Source organism: Lampetra fluviatilis, chromosome 2 (assembly GCF_964198595.1).
Source record: "Lampetra fluviatilis chromosome 2, kcLamFluv1.1, whole genome shotgun sequence".
NCBI classification, from domain to species: domain Eukaryota; kingdom Metazoa; phylum Chordata; class Hyperoartia; order Petromyzontiformes; family Petromyzontidae; genus Lampetra; species Lampetra fluviatilis.
The window spans coordinates 12,193,520-12,208,553 of NC_136276.1; positions in this window are offsets into that span (position 1 = coordinate 12,193,520).

Sequence of the window (15,034 nt, forward strand, 5' to 3'; positions counted from 1 at the left end):
ATGGTACCCCAGCTCTCACATGATATCTTGATGCAGTCATTTTTAGTCTGTTGATGGTCGGCGATGCGGCAATCGACTCATCTCAACGAGCTGTACACGATGCACCACTATGGTGCATACCACGAGCGTTCAGGGTTTTAGTGCAATCGTCCACGCTGCGTTTCGTCCTCGCGGAGTAGAACTGATTTCGGATTGATTGGTACCCCAGTCGCGGAGTTAAGTACACCCCTGAAAAAAATAGTGTCCCAGAAATAAAATGTTTAATTGCCTCGGCCATTTTATATTTTCTGGTACCCCGGAGTACCGCCATAAGGATCATTTATGAATCCAGATATTTAGTTATTTGAAATGAAGTTACTCTAATACCCGTTAATGAAATGTTTTCGTGGTACTTATTTACGAACGCAATCCACCAAAATTGAATTATATAATTTCAGAAAAAATCTGGCATCTAAGCATGTAAAACTCATATGTTGTTAGGAGTAGGCACACAGTTGATAGGGCTAGTAGGCGTGTGTGAACAGTTCATCGAATTTGTAGAGGACAGACTACAAAACAAAAAGTTGAGAACCACTGACCTAAATGATTGAATATTCTGCCACACCAATCAGTGGCGTTCATCACCTGTGTATGGTATGCTGTACACTGCACAGTAAATACAATTTATGCATTCGAAATTGTTATAACACACGGACACACTTAATTTTACTTACCCTTGCCTATCTATAGCATTCCTATTATGTTCACATTTTCAGATCTTTATTGCCAATTCCATTCTAAATCCATTGGCCGAATTCCAACCGTAATAAAAAGCGCGAGTGTTTTACAAAGTGTCACAAATTAACCAAAGAGGCTTGGTTATACAGTATTTTGAAATATACACATTTGGTATCACAGATCAAAGCACAAGGGTTATTGTGTGACCACTGGCAAATGAAGCCACGAATGGCAAATACGTGTTGAGGTGTGCAAGTAACGGTAGCGAAAATAAAAATTGGCCAACAATGAATGCACTGCATGATCTGTGATGGGAATAGGTGCGCATGCAAACGTAAAATGTTTGATCAGGTTTGTAATGTCTGAGCAGCTTCCATTGGGAACATTATACCAAAACTTTGATTCAAGATTTTAATCGTACGTGTGTTCTTACCATTGTGTTTTACAGCTGTAGACGTATGCAGAACTTGCCCAAAATATGCCGAATGTATTACAACTGTGAGCCCCTTTGTCTGTAAATGTATTGTGGGATATTATCAAGACGAAGACAACCATGAATGTGCACAAGGTAAGAATTGGTCAATCTTGGTTTAAATTAAAAAAACGAGACCGGCACAACACAAAGCAAATTGTGATCCACAAACTCAAAGCCGTTTCCTTGAGTGTAGTAAAAATTTGCGTCTACCAGTGCCACTTGAATCGTTGTGTTGGCCACTCAAACTTTTATGGGCAATATCATAAAACTATTTAATTCCATCAATGCCCTCGTGTTATGTTATCGTGTCGGCCAGTGTGTATGGTATATGTATAAATGCTTTTTAGTTATGTGTGAGATGGCAATGGTTACAACTGTTTTTAACGTGATGTGAATTCCAGATATACTGCACATGCAAAACATTCTTATTGTTTGGAAGAAAAACAATCTGTTGCCTTTAAAATCATTCCTCTCTTTGTAATTGTGTAGCAAAAGTATTCAATTCTGCTTGGAAAATAGATGTGGAATTCAACGGTGACATGGAAAATAAGTCATCGTCTGCTTTTCAAGAAATCGCAATCCCAGTACTCGAACTGGCAAGTAACTGCAACAATACTCTGCACTGTGAAACACATTTACTGCAAGATAATATTCATTTTGTAAGCTGCAACAATAATATTTACAAAAGTGTAGTGCCCTACCTGTCCCGGGGTGGAGGCACTGACAAAAACAAAATGGCGTCATATTTTATCGTGTGCAGAAAAACACATGTTGCTACAGCTTAACACCAACAATTCGGGCGATTATATATACACCTTGTCACTCTAAAATGTTGGGCATTAAGTTACAACCCAGAAATAACGTTCTTGTTGTATACTGCAGCTAAATTCAACATTTTATCAAAACGAAGCCTATCGAGGATCCGAGGTCATCCGAATAACGTACGTAGACACCCGGGCATTACACACGCACTATTTGTGTCGACTTAATTACATTCGACAGTGCTATATCTGCACATAAAGCAAGTCTTATGTGAGACTCGACCATGTCAACACATGGAACCTGTCGTTATGGCAGCACAGCATGCCCATCGTGCTCTCGCTTGCGGGGTTAATGTCGATAGAATTCCACGTCGAAGTGCATAACTTTTCCTAGATTAGGGGCCGTCCATAAATGACGTCACGCACCTAGGGGGGGGGGTCAGACATTTGTGACGATGTGTGACGAGGGGGGGGGGGTGATAAATGTGACGTCACCTCAAAACGCGCAACTTTAAATAAATATAGACAACACGTTCTACTTAATTAAATAGACTTTTTAATAAATGTTTTCTCCTACAACATCAGAGTACAGCGCCACATTAAATACGCACTACAATGACAATAGTTTAAAGCGATTTGAAGCATTTTTATTTTTTTGGGGGGGGGGCAGAGCTTTGTGACGTCATATTTGAGGGAGGGTCTGACTTTTTGTGACACCGTGTGACGAAGGGGGGAAGGTCAAAAATCGTCCAAAATCGCGTGACGTCATTTATGGACGGCCCCTTACATCCTCAGTAAACGTGAAATAATTAGCCAACGTTGGTCCAATGGTTGCAACCACGAGTCAACATTAACCCAGCAATGTTGCACGTTGACAGGGTATGTTGCAAATTTGGGCTTCGTAGGAGCAAAATAAAGGTCACGTTACAACTTCGCAAAACAACTCGAGGTATCATCTGTCGGAGAGACACAACTGGAAATCACAGCAAAACATGTATATATATATTTAGGGCAGGTATTGTCAGTTGTTTAGAATAAAAATGAAGAAATAAAGGGGTAAACAGCAGCAGGTTTTTAATACTTTAGGAAAACTGAAATTGACCATGAAAACTCAAATATTTACTGCGCCTAAAGAAAACGTTTAATTCATGAGCACGAGGAGCTATGACGTGGTCTTAGAAAATAAAATGGAACAAAAACTGAAAAATTTTCAAAACAGAGTTGCACGATGGCTGCTGGTGGAGAATAATCGTGGTGGCAGACAAGCGGTGGAACACATTCGAGAGGGTGTACACTCAGGAGGTGGAGCGGTGAAATCAGCTTGTGCGTAGGTGGTAGATGGATTTTTGCAACGTAGGACTGCGAGAGATAGCGAAGGTTGATCATAGATGATGATGATGATAAAGAATATTAGCTCTCGAACCGGACATGTGGACTTTACGTGTAGTACATACAAATTCTTACAGCCCCTTTCACCGGTTCAGATATAAATCGAACTCAGGTCGCCGGATTTCATAATGCAGTACGATGGTGTGGCAGTTACAGATTAAGACATCGCATGTGAAAAGCCACCATGCTTTTTTAAAGCAAGTAGTTTTATCTGATAATACTCATAACCCTAATAAAGTTGATGGATATGCACTCACCATTAACCCCGTTTTGTTTGCAGTCCATATGAAAGCACTCCGGTAACCATGTTCCAAATATTTGGGAACAAAATTGACAGTCGCAATTACAAATCCCAAGTACGGAGGTGAGAATTCCAGTGTCATGAATACAACTATAATACTATAATACAACTATAATACTATAATACAACTATAATACTATGATACAACTATAATACTATAATACAACTATAATACAACTATATACTATAATACAGCTATAATACTATAATACAACTATAATACAACTATATACTATAATACAACTATAATACTATAATACAACTATAATACAACTATAATACAACTATAATACTATAATACAACTATAATACTATAATACAACTATAATACTATAATACAACCATAATACTATAATACAACCATAATACTATAATACAACTATAATACTATAATACAACTATAATAATATAAAACTACATTAATACTATAATACTACTATAATATAACTATAATGCCATAATACAACTATAATACTATAATACAACTATAATACTATAATACTGTAATACAACTATAATACTATAATACAACTATAATACTATAATACAACTATAATACTCTAATACAACCATAATACTATAATACAACTATAATACAACTATTATACTATAATACAACTATAATACAACTATAATACTATAATACAACTATAATGCTTGACATGATCAGAGTAACCAATACCTAATGCATCCATTTACACACCAATGTAATGCCACATTTACAATACACGTGTGCACCCCCCTACATTGTACACACGCGTTTCTAATGATGTCTTCCACGATTGCATTTGTCCTCAACAGCCAGGAAGGAATCAATGTAGATTTTATAAACCTTTTTGACCTAAACTCTAACACTCTAGAAGAGTCTGTCAACAGGCAACTAAACGAAACATTAGAAGAGTGTAACAATGTTTGTAATGGACTAAACGTGACGACTTCTATCAAAAGTAAGTACTTTTCGATTTAAAGCTTTCGTGACTGCAGGGATTCATCTTCTTGGTTCTTTCGGTAAAGTCACGTAAAAGGGAAGTAATAAAATAATAAAAATTTGATTGTATTATGTTTTATTTTTATTATTTTATTACTTCCCTTTTACGTGACTTTACCGAAAGAACCAAGAAGAGTAAGTACTTTGTAGAGGTTATTGCACTTGTTCATTCATGGAGCATTATGTCCACCGTTGAGTTCAATTTGTGTAGAATTTCCAAACATTCATTTTAAGTGCACTCTTGTGGCTCCGTGAGACAACGTTTCCCATGCAAAAATGTTTTCGAATGTTTTTAACAGAAATGTCACCATGCGAAGTCGGAGTATGTAATTCAACTACAGCGTCGTGCTCAAATGAGGAGGGTCTGGCAAACTGCCAGTGCCTTTTCGAACTCGGGAAACATGTCTCTACCGATTATTCATGCTCAGGTATTGCATTCATTTGCTGAATATTATTTTACAGCATTTTAAATACACTTTGACGACGTATACCCGTGGTACATGTCTCTCCACTCTATACCAATAACCCAATTTGTTTATTTTTCTTAGTTTGTCCTGTGGCAGTCATAAATGGAATATGTGGAAAGTAAGTGCAGCATTTTTAACTTTTAATTTAAAGAATATTGATTGACAATTGAAATAATAATGAAAGCACTGTTTTTTTCCCAAATGCTTGTGCGAATTGCTTTATGTGTCTGACTGAATTTTGTGAATGAATGACTACATGTTCTGAGGACAATTAAAAAATCATGTGCTGTCATTTCTTGAGGAATCAGTGATATTGTACCAATCACCATCTGGGCGTTTGTGCACTCGAATGCAGCTGTCCTTTTGGCTACTCCGGTAAAACATGTGAAGACCGTGAGTATCGCACTATCAATTCAAATTACATTTAACACTGGCACAAACGATACATTAAATGGCAATTGCTTCACATCAGAAACGCGTTTCGTTTTACTCAACATACAAGCTTGAAAATAATGATACAGAAATTATTACTTATTTTTTACTTTGAAGCTAAACAAAATACATTGTTGCTTGATTAAATTAAGCGTTTTAATAAAATGTACTGTATTTAATTTTGTTAAATGTGTCGTGTTCCTGTCATTGTAGCTTATATGCTCATTTTGGTGATACTGAGCATAATCCTGGGTGCAGTCATACTCATTGGGGGCATCACAGTCATCGTTTGCTGGTAAGAGAAGTGCATTATCAGTATTCACACATTCAATGTATTTTCATAACCACATGGGGTGGAGCACTGCTGCAGTGGTCAGTGCTGCAATATAAACCCAGTGACTCGAGTTCCATTTTGCCCACCTCTGAAAAAACCCCAGGACATATCATGGGGCACAAAAAATATCTCGCAATAACCGGAAGAGAGAAACTACATGAAAAACTGACAAAACAGGGCTTTTAATGTTTTATGTTCTGGAAAGGCAGATTTACCAGCACAGCAACCTCAGAGAATGGTCCTGGGGAAATCAGGACAGGTGGGATATATTGGTTCGATTCTGGGCCATGGCTAACCATAGTAGGGAGTGACATCTGAAATGGTCCTAGACCCCACCTAATTCACTGTCCCATGCTGACCAGCGTGGTGAATTACGGTAATGTACTGCACATGTTTACACTTTACCCCACTAAATACACAAAGAAAGTACACACTGTTGATATACGATGTACATATAGACGACAGGGTAAGGGTGAGACATCCCCATAGCACCGTATTAAACACCTGTGTAATATATTCTTTGGGTCTTTCGGTAAAGTCACGTAGATAGGTAAAAAAAAAATAAGAAAAAAAACTACGACGTTTCGATCGCAACATAAGCGGTCGTCTTCAGGAAAAGGGGGGTCAGCTTCCAAAGGCAAACTGTTTATAAAGATTTGAAATGGGCGTAGCCCAAATGTCAGCAGCCAATGCTAATGCAAGTGGTGGGCAGCCAACCCGACCGTGGTTGGTTTTCCACCAATCAAAGGGCTGCCAGGTGAAAATTGGCATGTTAATGAGGGTTAGCATGTTAACGAGGGGTAGCATGTAAATGAGGGTTAGCATGTTAACGAGGGGTAGCATGTTAATGAGAGATGAGCATGTTAATGAGGGTTAGCATGTTAATGAGGGATGAGCATGTTAATGAGGGTTAGCATGTTAATGAGGGTTATCATGTTAATGAGAGATGAGCATGTTAATGAGGGTTAGCATGTTAATGAGAGATGAGCATGTTAATGAGGGTTAGCATGTTAATGAGGGTTATCATGTTAATGAGAGATGAGCATGTTAATGAGGGTTAGCATGTTAATGAGAGATAAGCATGTTAATGAGGGTTAGCATGTTAATGAGAGATGAGCATGTTAATGAGGGTTAGCATGTTAATGAGAGATGAGCATGTTAATGAGGGTTAGCATGTTAATGAGGGTTATCATGTTAATGAGAGATGAGCATGTTAATGAGGGTTAGCATGTTAATGAGAGATAAGCATGTTAATGAGGGTTAGCATGTTAATGAGAGATGAGCATGTTAATGAGGGTTAGCATGTTAATGAGGGTTATCATGTTAATGAGAGATGAGCATGTTAATGAGGGTTAGCATGTTAATGAGAGATGAGCATGTTAACGAGGGTTATCATGTTAATAAGAGATGAGCATGTTAATGAGGGTTAGCATGTTAACGAGGGTTAGCATGTTAATGAGAGATGAGCATGTTAATGAGGGTTAGCATGTTAATGAGAGATGAGCATGTTAATGAGGGTTAGCATGTTAATGAGAGATGAGCATGTTAATCAGGGTTAGCATGTTCATGGGAAATCGCAGAGCCGCAACCGAGGGGTAGTCGGCGTGCGAAGTGGCTGTGTTGGTGTGAATCCTGTGAAAGAATAAGTTTGAAATGGGCGTAAAGCACAACTAAGGAAGGTGATAGGATGGGAACATCATAGCCAGTTATGACTTAAACTGGTTGATAACGTCCTTCCAATGATTACTCAGTTTGTACCGATCTTCTCGGTTGAAATTGTGTCTGTGTCAAACTTTATTTGGAGCTTTCGTGACTGCAGGAATTACTAATTGGTTCTTTCGGTAAAGTCACGTATAAAGATAAAATAATAAATTAAATACTAGCATACGACGTTTCGATTGCAACACATGCAATCATCACCAGGTATAAATGAAATAGAAACACAAATCTAGTATACTTAGAAATGTAATGTAATACAACAGAGAGTCGGATAACATAACAGTCAACACCCTACCTGGTTGATTACGTTCTTCCTGAGAATGCTACATTTCAGAGAGAGATAAAACACAGAACCAGAGACATATAGACAGACATATAAGCAGACAGATATCACACAGAGAAACCACGCCTCTGTGTCGAGGCCTTAAATAGAGAGAGGGGGCGGGGGCGGAGAGAGAGGGAGGGGTTAGAGAAATTAGCATGTCAATGAGTGGCACGGTGAGTGGTACGGTGCAGAAGCTTGAAAAAAATAGGAGACAGGGAGAGAGAACACACTGAATTAAATAACATAGCAAAATTTTGAAATGTAATGCAATGCAACACAGAGGGTCGGTCAACACACAATTAACGCATAGCCTGGTTGATTACGTTCTTCCAAAGATTGCTAAATTAGAAGCTAAGTGTGAAATTTGTGTCTGTGTCTATATATGGATGGCTTCATGAACGAATCTTTGTTGATAGCCAGCCAACAAAAATTCAACCAACCACGGTCGGGTTGGCTGCCCACCACTTGCATTAACATTGGCTGCTGACATTTGGGCTAAACCCATTTCAAAACCTTATAAACAGTTTGCATTTGGAAGCTGACCCCCCTTTTCTTGAAGACGGCCGCTTGTGTTGCGATCGAAACGTCGTAGTTTTTGTTTTTTGTTATTTTCTTTGAACCGATCTACGTGACTTTACCGAAAGACCAAAAGAATATGAATTCCTGCAGTCACGAAAGCTTTAAGTCACTTCTGTATTACTCCTCAGAGGCAATAAATGGGTAGCATCGACTTCCTGCTCACCCTGTAGAATACTGTATATATATGACGAAATAACATTTAGTAAAATACAACTATTGTGCATTTAAAATTTCAATAATAAATAACAACGTACAACATATTGTTATACCGTCGCTAACCTACAACTAGAAGATTATGGCCTTCCTATGGCTATGTCAGTCATTTAGAGTTGCTGGACCAAGCTTCACCACACAGGTCAGTGAGGGATGGTGGATCCCAAAATTGGTTCAGGTATCACTTGCCACTGATGTGAGACATGGCCAGGATTCAAACTCAGGTTAAATGGCGAGTTCATAGCGCAAGTGCTCGAACCACCGCATCACTGCTCCAACCACTAGACCGTTGATTCAACACATTCATTACATAATGCTGAATGTTGTTAACAAGAAGGTTACTATGCTAGTTGCTTGTGGAAGCTGTGATTTTGTCATGTTAACAGAAAGTAACCTGATAAACATCTCACCGATCTCTCCCCTGTGCTGTTAGTTGTCGAACACGGTCGCACAAGAAGCACAGCGGTGACCAAAGCAGGCAGCAGTCTTCTTTCGGGCTCAATGACAACAACATTTGCGAATCAGATTTCTCACCTGAGGCCGCTTTAGCTTGGGAAATAATTTTGCAGACCAACGCAAAACAGGTATGGTTTCTCTTTTCCGAGGAATTTAGCTTGTGTAAGTGTGCATGTGATAATACAATTATTTTATTCAGTGTTACACATTATTATCGTTGTGTATGATTATTGCTCAATATCATGCATTTGTAATGTAATTATATGGCGGTAGACAGACAGGTGACCCAAGGCCATGCCAACCGTAATTACGCTGGGATCTCAAGCACAACTAGTTGACGGTTGTCAGCCCAGTCACAAATTATTGGATGAGGAAACACAATTGATTCTATATTATCTGCGGGCAACAGTATGCGGGTTGCTTATTTTATTCATGGTTGTGAGAAGAAAAAAATTTGTACAAAAGCACCATTTTCATTATTAGCTGCCCTCACTCATTGTGGGATTAGTGACTCAAACATGTTCACAAGTAAACCGATTACTTACAAACGACACACACAGGCGGCACATGCTCCGTCTTCACCCACACTCCACGTAGGTAAGGAAAACATGACCTTTTTTGCCGAACTGACGTATATTTTTCCGTATCCATGTTTATATTTTATCCAGACCACTCCTACCTTTTATTTCCCCACACAATTGGGATTTCCCTGTACAGTGTTGAATTTGGCGTTTCACTCAAGTTAGTTTATTCGAGTTCTGAGAATAAATAAATAGATTTGATTGACTTACAATGAAAACTCTATGCTCGGCTTATAATAAAAGTGTTTGCAGTGTGTATCATGAGACCACTTGAAGGACGAGAAATCTCTATTCGTATTGGAAGTACAGTAAAGAACAAATACAGTACAATTATGATATGCAATTCCAAAGTAATGGAAAACTGGTAACGCGATAGCCGTCACATTGTGAAAACGTATATCTTATCACATCTCATCATGAGATGAGTAATCAGGGCAACTTTGATGAGCACAAAGGCCATCCAAGGTCTCTCATACAGCGGAACTGCTCATGGAAAACATTTACCCTGCGGACCTCTCAGGCCAAAAACTTTTGTCACTTTATACATTGAATGAGGACATTTTCCTTTGAATAGTTTTTCTTCCCTGCTGATTGTTTTAATGACAATTTTTTTGAGCACGATAGCCATTCGTTTTTTCCAATAACCTAATGATACTCGTTTGTCCCGGGCTGCGACTCGTGGCTTTTGTAAGATGGCGCAGCCAATAAAGCCCATCCCGAGGGTTCGCCTCAATACCCCGGTGACGACCGGCACGAGCACGCCACGCATCGGCAACCAAGAGATGATGATGAAGCGCAGCCCGTGTAACGATGCCGTCTACGGGAAACCCAAGGTACTGGATCACATTCACACAGACCGTACTGCTGCAAATAGATATTTGCTGAAAAGAAATCTGCGCACTAACAATGACTGCGAAGGTGAGAAATGTGAAAAATAAGGCTGAATGTGGTGAGAGTATTGTCGGTATGTAAAACTTTTTTTGCACCCTACGTAACCAACCGAATTGAAAATCAAAAGTTTCGACTTTTCCAAAGGAAGTGTGCAGAGAAGATAGACCATGATCGTGAGCAGGTGCAGAAAGCTTTACATATGAGGGTAAATATTTACTGATGTTTTATTTTGTTTTCAGAAATCAACACGTAATGGAGAGGACCAGCATCAAGACCAGGCCAACTTTCACAATGAATATGACAATTATTGTTTTTCACACGACACCTCTGAAAGCTACTATTAACGAGATAATAGTGATGTATTACAATTAATATACCTACAATCGTGTTCCATTTATCCCCGAAACTTAATTACATGAATCCTGGTCATTACTTACTTTAATAAATCTGATACTGTAGCTACACTAACGATGATATTTTTTAAAAGTCTACTGACTGTGTATTAAATATACATACATGAACAGTTTTGTGAGTCTCTTGCAACATATAATACACCTCAGAATAGGTTTTCCCCTTTTTTCTGGCAACAAAACAGGTGTTAAGATCTTGATTTGAAGCTTTCGTGACTGCAGGAATCCATACTCTTTGGTTCTTTCGGTGAAGTCACGTAGATAGAAAATGATTAGATCACGACGTTTCCATCGCAACAACCTGAAGACGGTCGCTTGTGTTGCGATCGAAACGTCGTGATCTATTAATTTTCAATCTACGTGACTTTACCGAAAGAACCAAAGAGTATAGGTGTTAAGATGTTAAAACACCAAACTGAAACCTTTTCCAAGGAATCATGTCTGCATTAACCGTTTTGAGACTAGGCTCAAAAGAAAGCTGTCTCTGGTGTGGACCAATCAATTTCAAAGACAATGCATATATTATCAGAGTACGTTTTTGTTTGCATTCTGACCACAAGTATTATGGTTAATGCAGAAATGATTCCTTTCTAAAAGGTTTCAGTTTGGTGTTTTAACATCTTAACACCTGTTTTGTTGCCAGAAAAAAGGGGAAAACCTATTCTCATATTTTGGTACTGGCAAAGGAGATCCCATGATAGAGATTGGCATGTTAATGGGAGACCTCAGAGCCGCAACCACGGGGTCAGCGCGAAGTGACTGTGAAAGCGCAAGGCTTGAAATCGGCATAAAGCACAACTAACATCAGAAGGTGGTAGGTAGGGCACATCATAGCCAATTATGATTGAAACTGGATGATAACGTCACTCCAATGATTGCTCAGTTTGTACCCATCTTCTCAGTTGAAATTGTGTCTGTGTCTATATATCTGGATGGCTTCATGAACGATTTTTGTTGAAAGCCAGTGGGCTTGCAAAGTACCTTCGTCTTAGAGAAATCAATTTCGTGTGAGCCCACCGCATTAAAACAATCGTCAGCCACGGCCGTGTTTCAGATCTGCCTTATGTGTATGAACACGGTCCGAGACATGTCGCTTAATTTCCCCAATGTAACTACTGCCGCAGACACAGCTTAGTTTGTAGACGCCAGGGTATTGCATGTCAGGGATTACATCCTTCACAGATGGGATCAGATGACGAATTTTATGAACTGTCTTAAATCGAACCTGGATCTTGGGTTTGCTCATGATTTTGGAAATCTTTTTATAGTGACCCCTGCTATGTATGGCAAGGTGATGGTTTTGATTGGGTCCTCAGATGGTTCTTTCCCAACGGTTGGGGTGATAGCTTTATGGATTGTGTCGTCTGAATATCCATTCATCTTGAGAGCTTGGTGTACGTGTTCCAGTTCACTGATTAGGTGATGACGGTCGGAAATACATCGAGCTTGATGGTGTGGAGTTTTGATGAGGCAATTCTTCTGGGATGGATGGTGGTGGGAGTCGGGTTTTAGGTAGGCATCCGTATGGGTGGCTTTCCTGTAGACATTGTCCAATTGAGCCATCTGATCTCTTTTCTATTAAAACATCCAAGAACGGTAACTTGAGCTTGTTTTGTCTCTCAAATTCCAAGCTGGCTGCTTCATTGACGTTTTCAATCCACATCTCATCAGCGGCAGTGATGTCATCCAGATGGGGCTTTATTTGGAATTTTATAGGGTCACTGAGCAATCCTGTGCCAATCGATCTCAGTAACTTCCTGCGTACCAACTCTGGATTGCACTGGTAATCAGCTCCTTTTTCTTTAGATGCAAATAAAAGTCTGTCCTTTAATTCAATAGCTCAGAACAAAAAGTTTTGTGCAGTTTCTCTTGGCTCCTGAAAGATGTTCATCAACGTCTGATAGAGATCAGATGTGCTTTATTCTCTATAGTGTCCCTTCAAAATGTTTTTTAACTTGTAAATAGTCAAATCAGTTTTTATTTCTAGCATGTCCCTCAAATTTAGACCAGGACTGATTGCTCTGACTACTGCCTCAATGATGTCAGACTCAGCATAGCCCTTACGGGCTCCTGTGTCGATCTGGTGCATCAGATTTGTGTAAGATAACTTGTCTTTCTGCCCTCTTCCACCAATCTGCCCACAAATCCCGAATTATCTCCGTATTGTGACTTCCGGCACATTTCCTAGTCTGGCCATTCCTACGGGATCCAATGCTGCTGTGGTTTTTGTTCCACCTTCACTTGAGGTTTTCTTTACCTATTCTTCTTATGACTCTTGCATTTCACCATCCATATATTCAGCTAGTTTTGATGGTGGCCATGTTTGTTTGACCTGTTCCTTTGCTGTCTTTGTCTTTCTGCTGTATTGTTTCAATGAAAGACAGCAGGTTTTGAACATATGCACAGGCCTCATCATCTTCTTTTTGGTCTTCAATTTCATCGAGTACTCTTTCTGCCATACAAATGAAAGCCCGTCTGCTTTTATCTTCACCAGTTTCATCATCATGGAAACACTTCAAATATCTGCATGTTTCCATGAGCTGAGCTCTTTGCAGCTACTTCAAAACAGTACTGGCCTTGTCCTGCAGCTGTTCCAGTGCCATGATGTGAAGACCGTTCAGATCCTTGCACAACTGTCTTTACATATGTTGCCTGTACAATTGCTTGGTCCGTCTCATTGGAATAGTTGATCCCCGTCAGTGAACTCTGGGAAACTCTCCTGCCTGGCTCGCCAAAATATGTTGCACACTCGAAATGAAGGAAGTTGGCAGGTGCTGAAAATCGAGGGCAAACACATTTATTGTGGTAAATCTGTAAAATGCAACAGCCCTTTGTGTCACACACAGCAATCCTCAACCGAGTCGCCATTAAGCACGTGACCGGTGTACAAGTCCAGTTACTCAATAACTCTGCCAGACACCTACAGGCCCAACTCAGTTATCACATGCTGGTGTACACACGTGCATTGATGTACTGCACAGCAAATAAGGACTTTCACAACACCACACTTTACTCCATTGCTGCATGAGGAAATAATTAAAAGAGTGCTCCATTCCTAATGTGCCACACTATATTACAGTACTGCATGGAGAAGAGACTCAGTCGTAATTTGTCTGATGAGAAGGGTAAGATTTTGAGCCTGGACTTGGACAGGGGGCAGGGAATCCGCAGCACGGATGACTGTCGGAAGAGCTTTCCAAATCACTGGACCCATAAAGGAGGAGGGGACCTCCCTTCCAGTGGACATTGGGTGAATATGTCAACAAAATCCACGGTTGCTGGAGTGGAGAACCAACAGTGAACGTTAGTGGAGTGAGATTAGAGCGGAGAGATAGACAGTGTGCAGTCGATGGAAGATCTTAAAGATGGCAATGTAAATCTTGAAGGTGATCCAGGACTGTCCTGGGAGCCAGTAGAGGGAGGCAATGAAAGTGTTGTCGGGCCAATACAAAACTCAGGTTGGTCTGCGATGTTAGTGGTGGTAAAAGCTTTGTAGAGATTCCCTGCTTTGAGTCGTGCAACGCTACACCAGGTGGCAGCAAAGAGTCACGCGTGAGCTTATATTGACATGAAGAAAATGGAAACCAACGGGAAACTAGTTGAAGAAACATGCCTTGAAAACATGCAAATCTACGCAGTCGTGTGCAAAGGCACACTTTTCAAAAGATGGTTAAAAATCACGAAGGGCTCTTTGTTATTACAAATGGCATTTTTCAATAACGAAGATCAAACAACCAACGCAATCAACTCGACGCTTTCAACATATTAAAATGCATCTAAATTCAAAAAACACAATTTTTTTGTCATATAATATTTTTCCTGCGCTTTAAATCCTTTTTGTTTGTACCTGAAGTTGAAGGCTTAAACGAAGATAAGACACGAGATGCGATACGAGTTTTGTGGCCCAAGTTGTTCAAATTGGGGAAACTTTTGACAGAGAAACCAACAAAATGTTATTTTATCATCCCATTTTTTGTTATCCCACAGCGTCTCAAA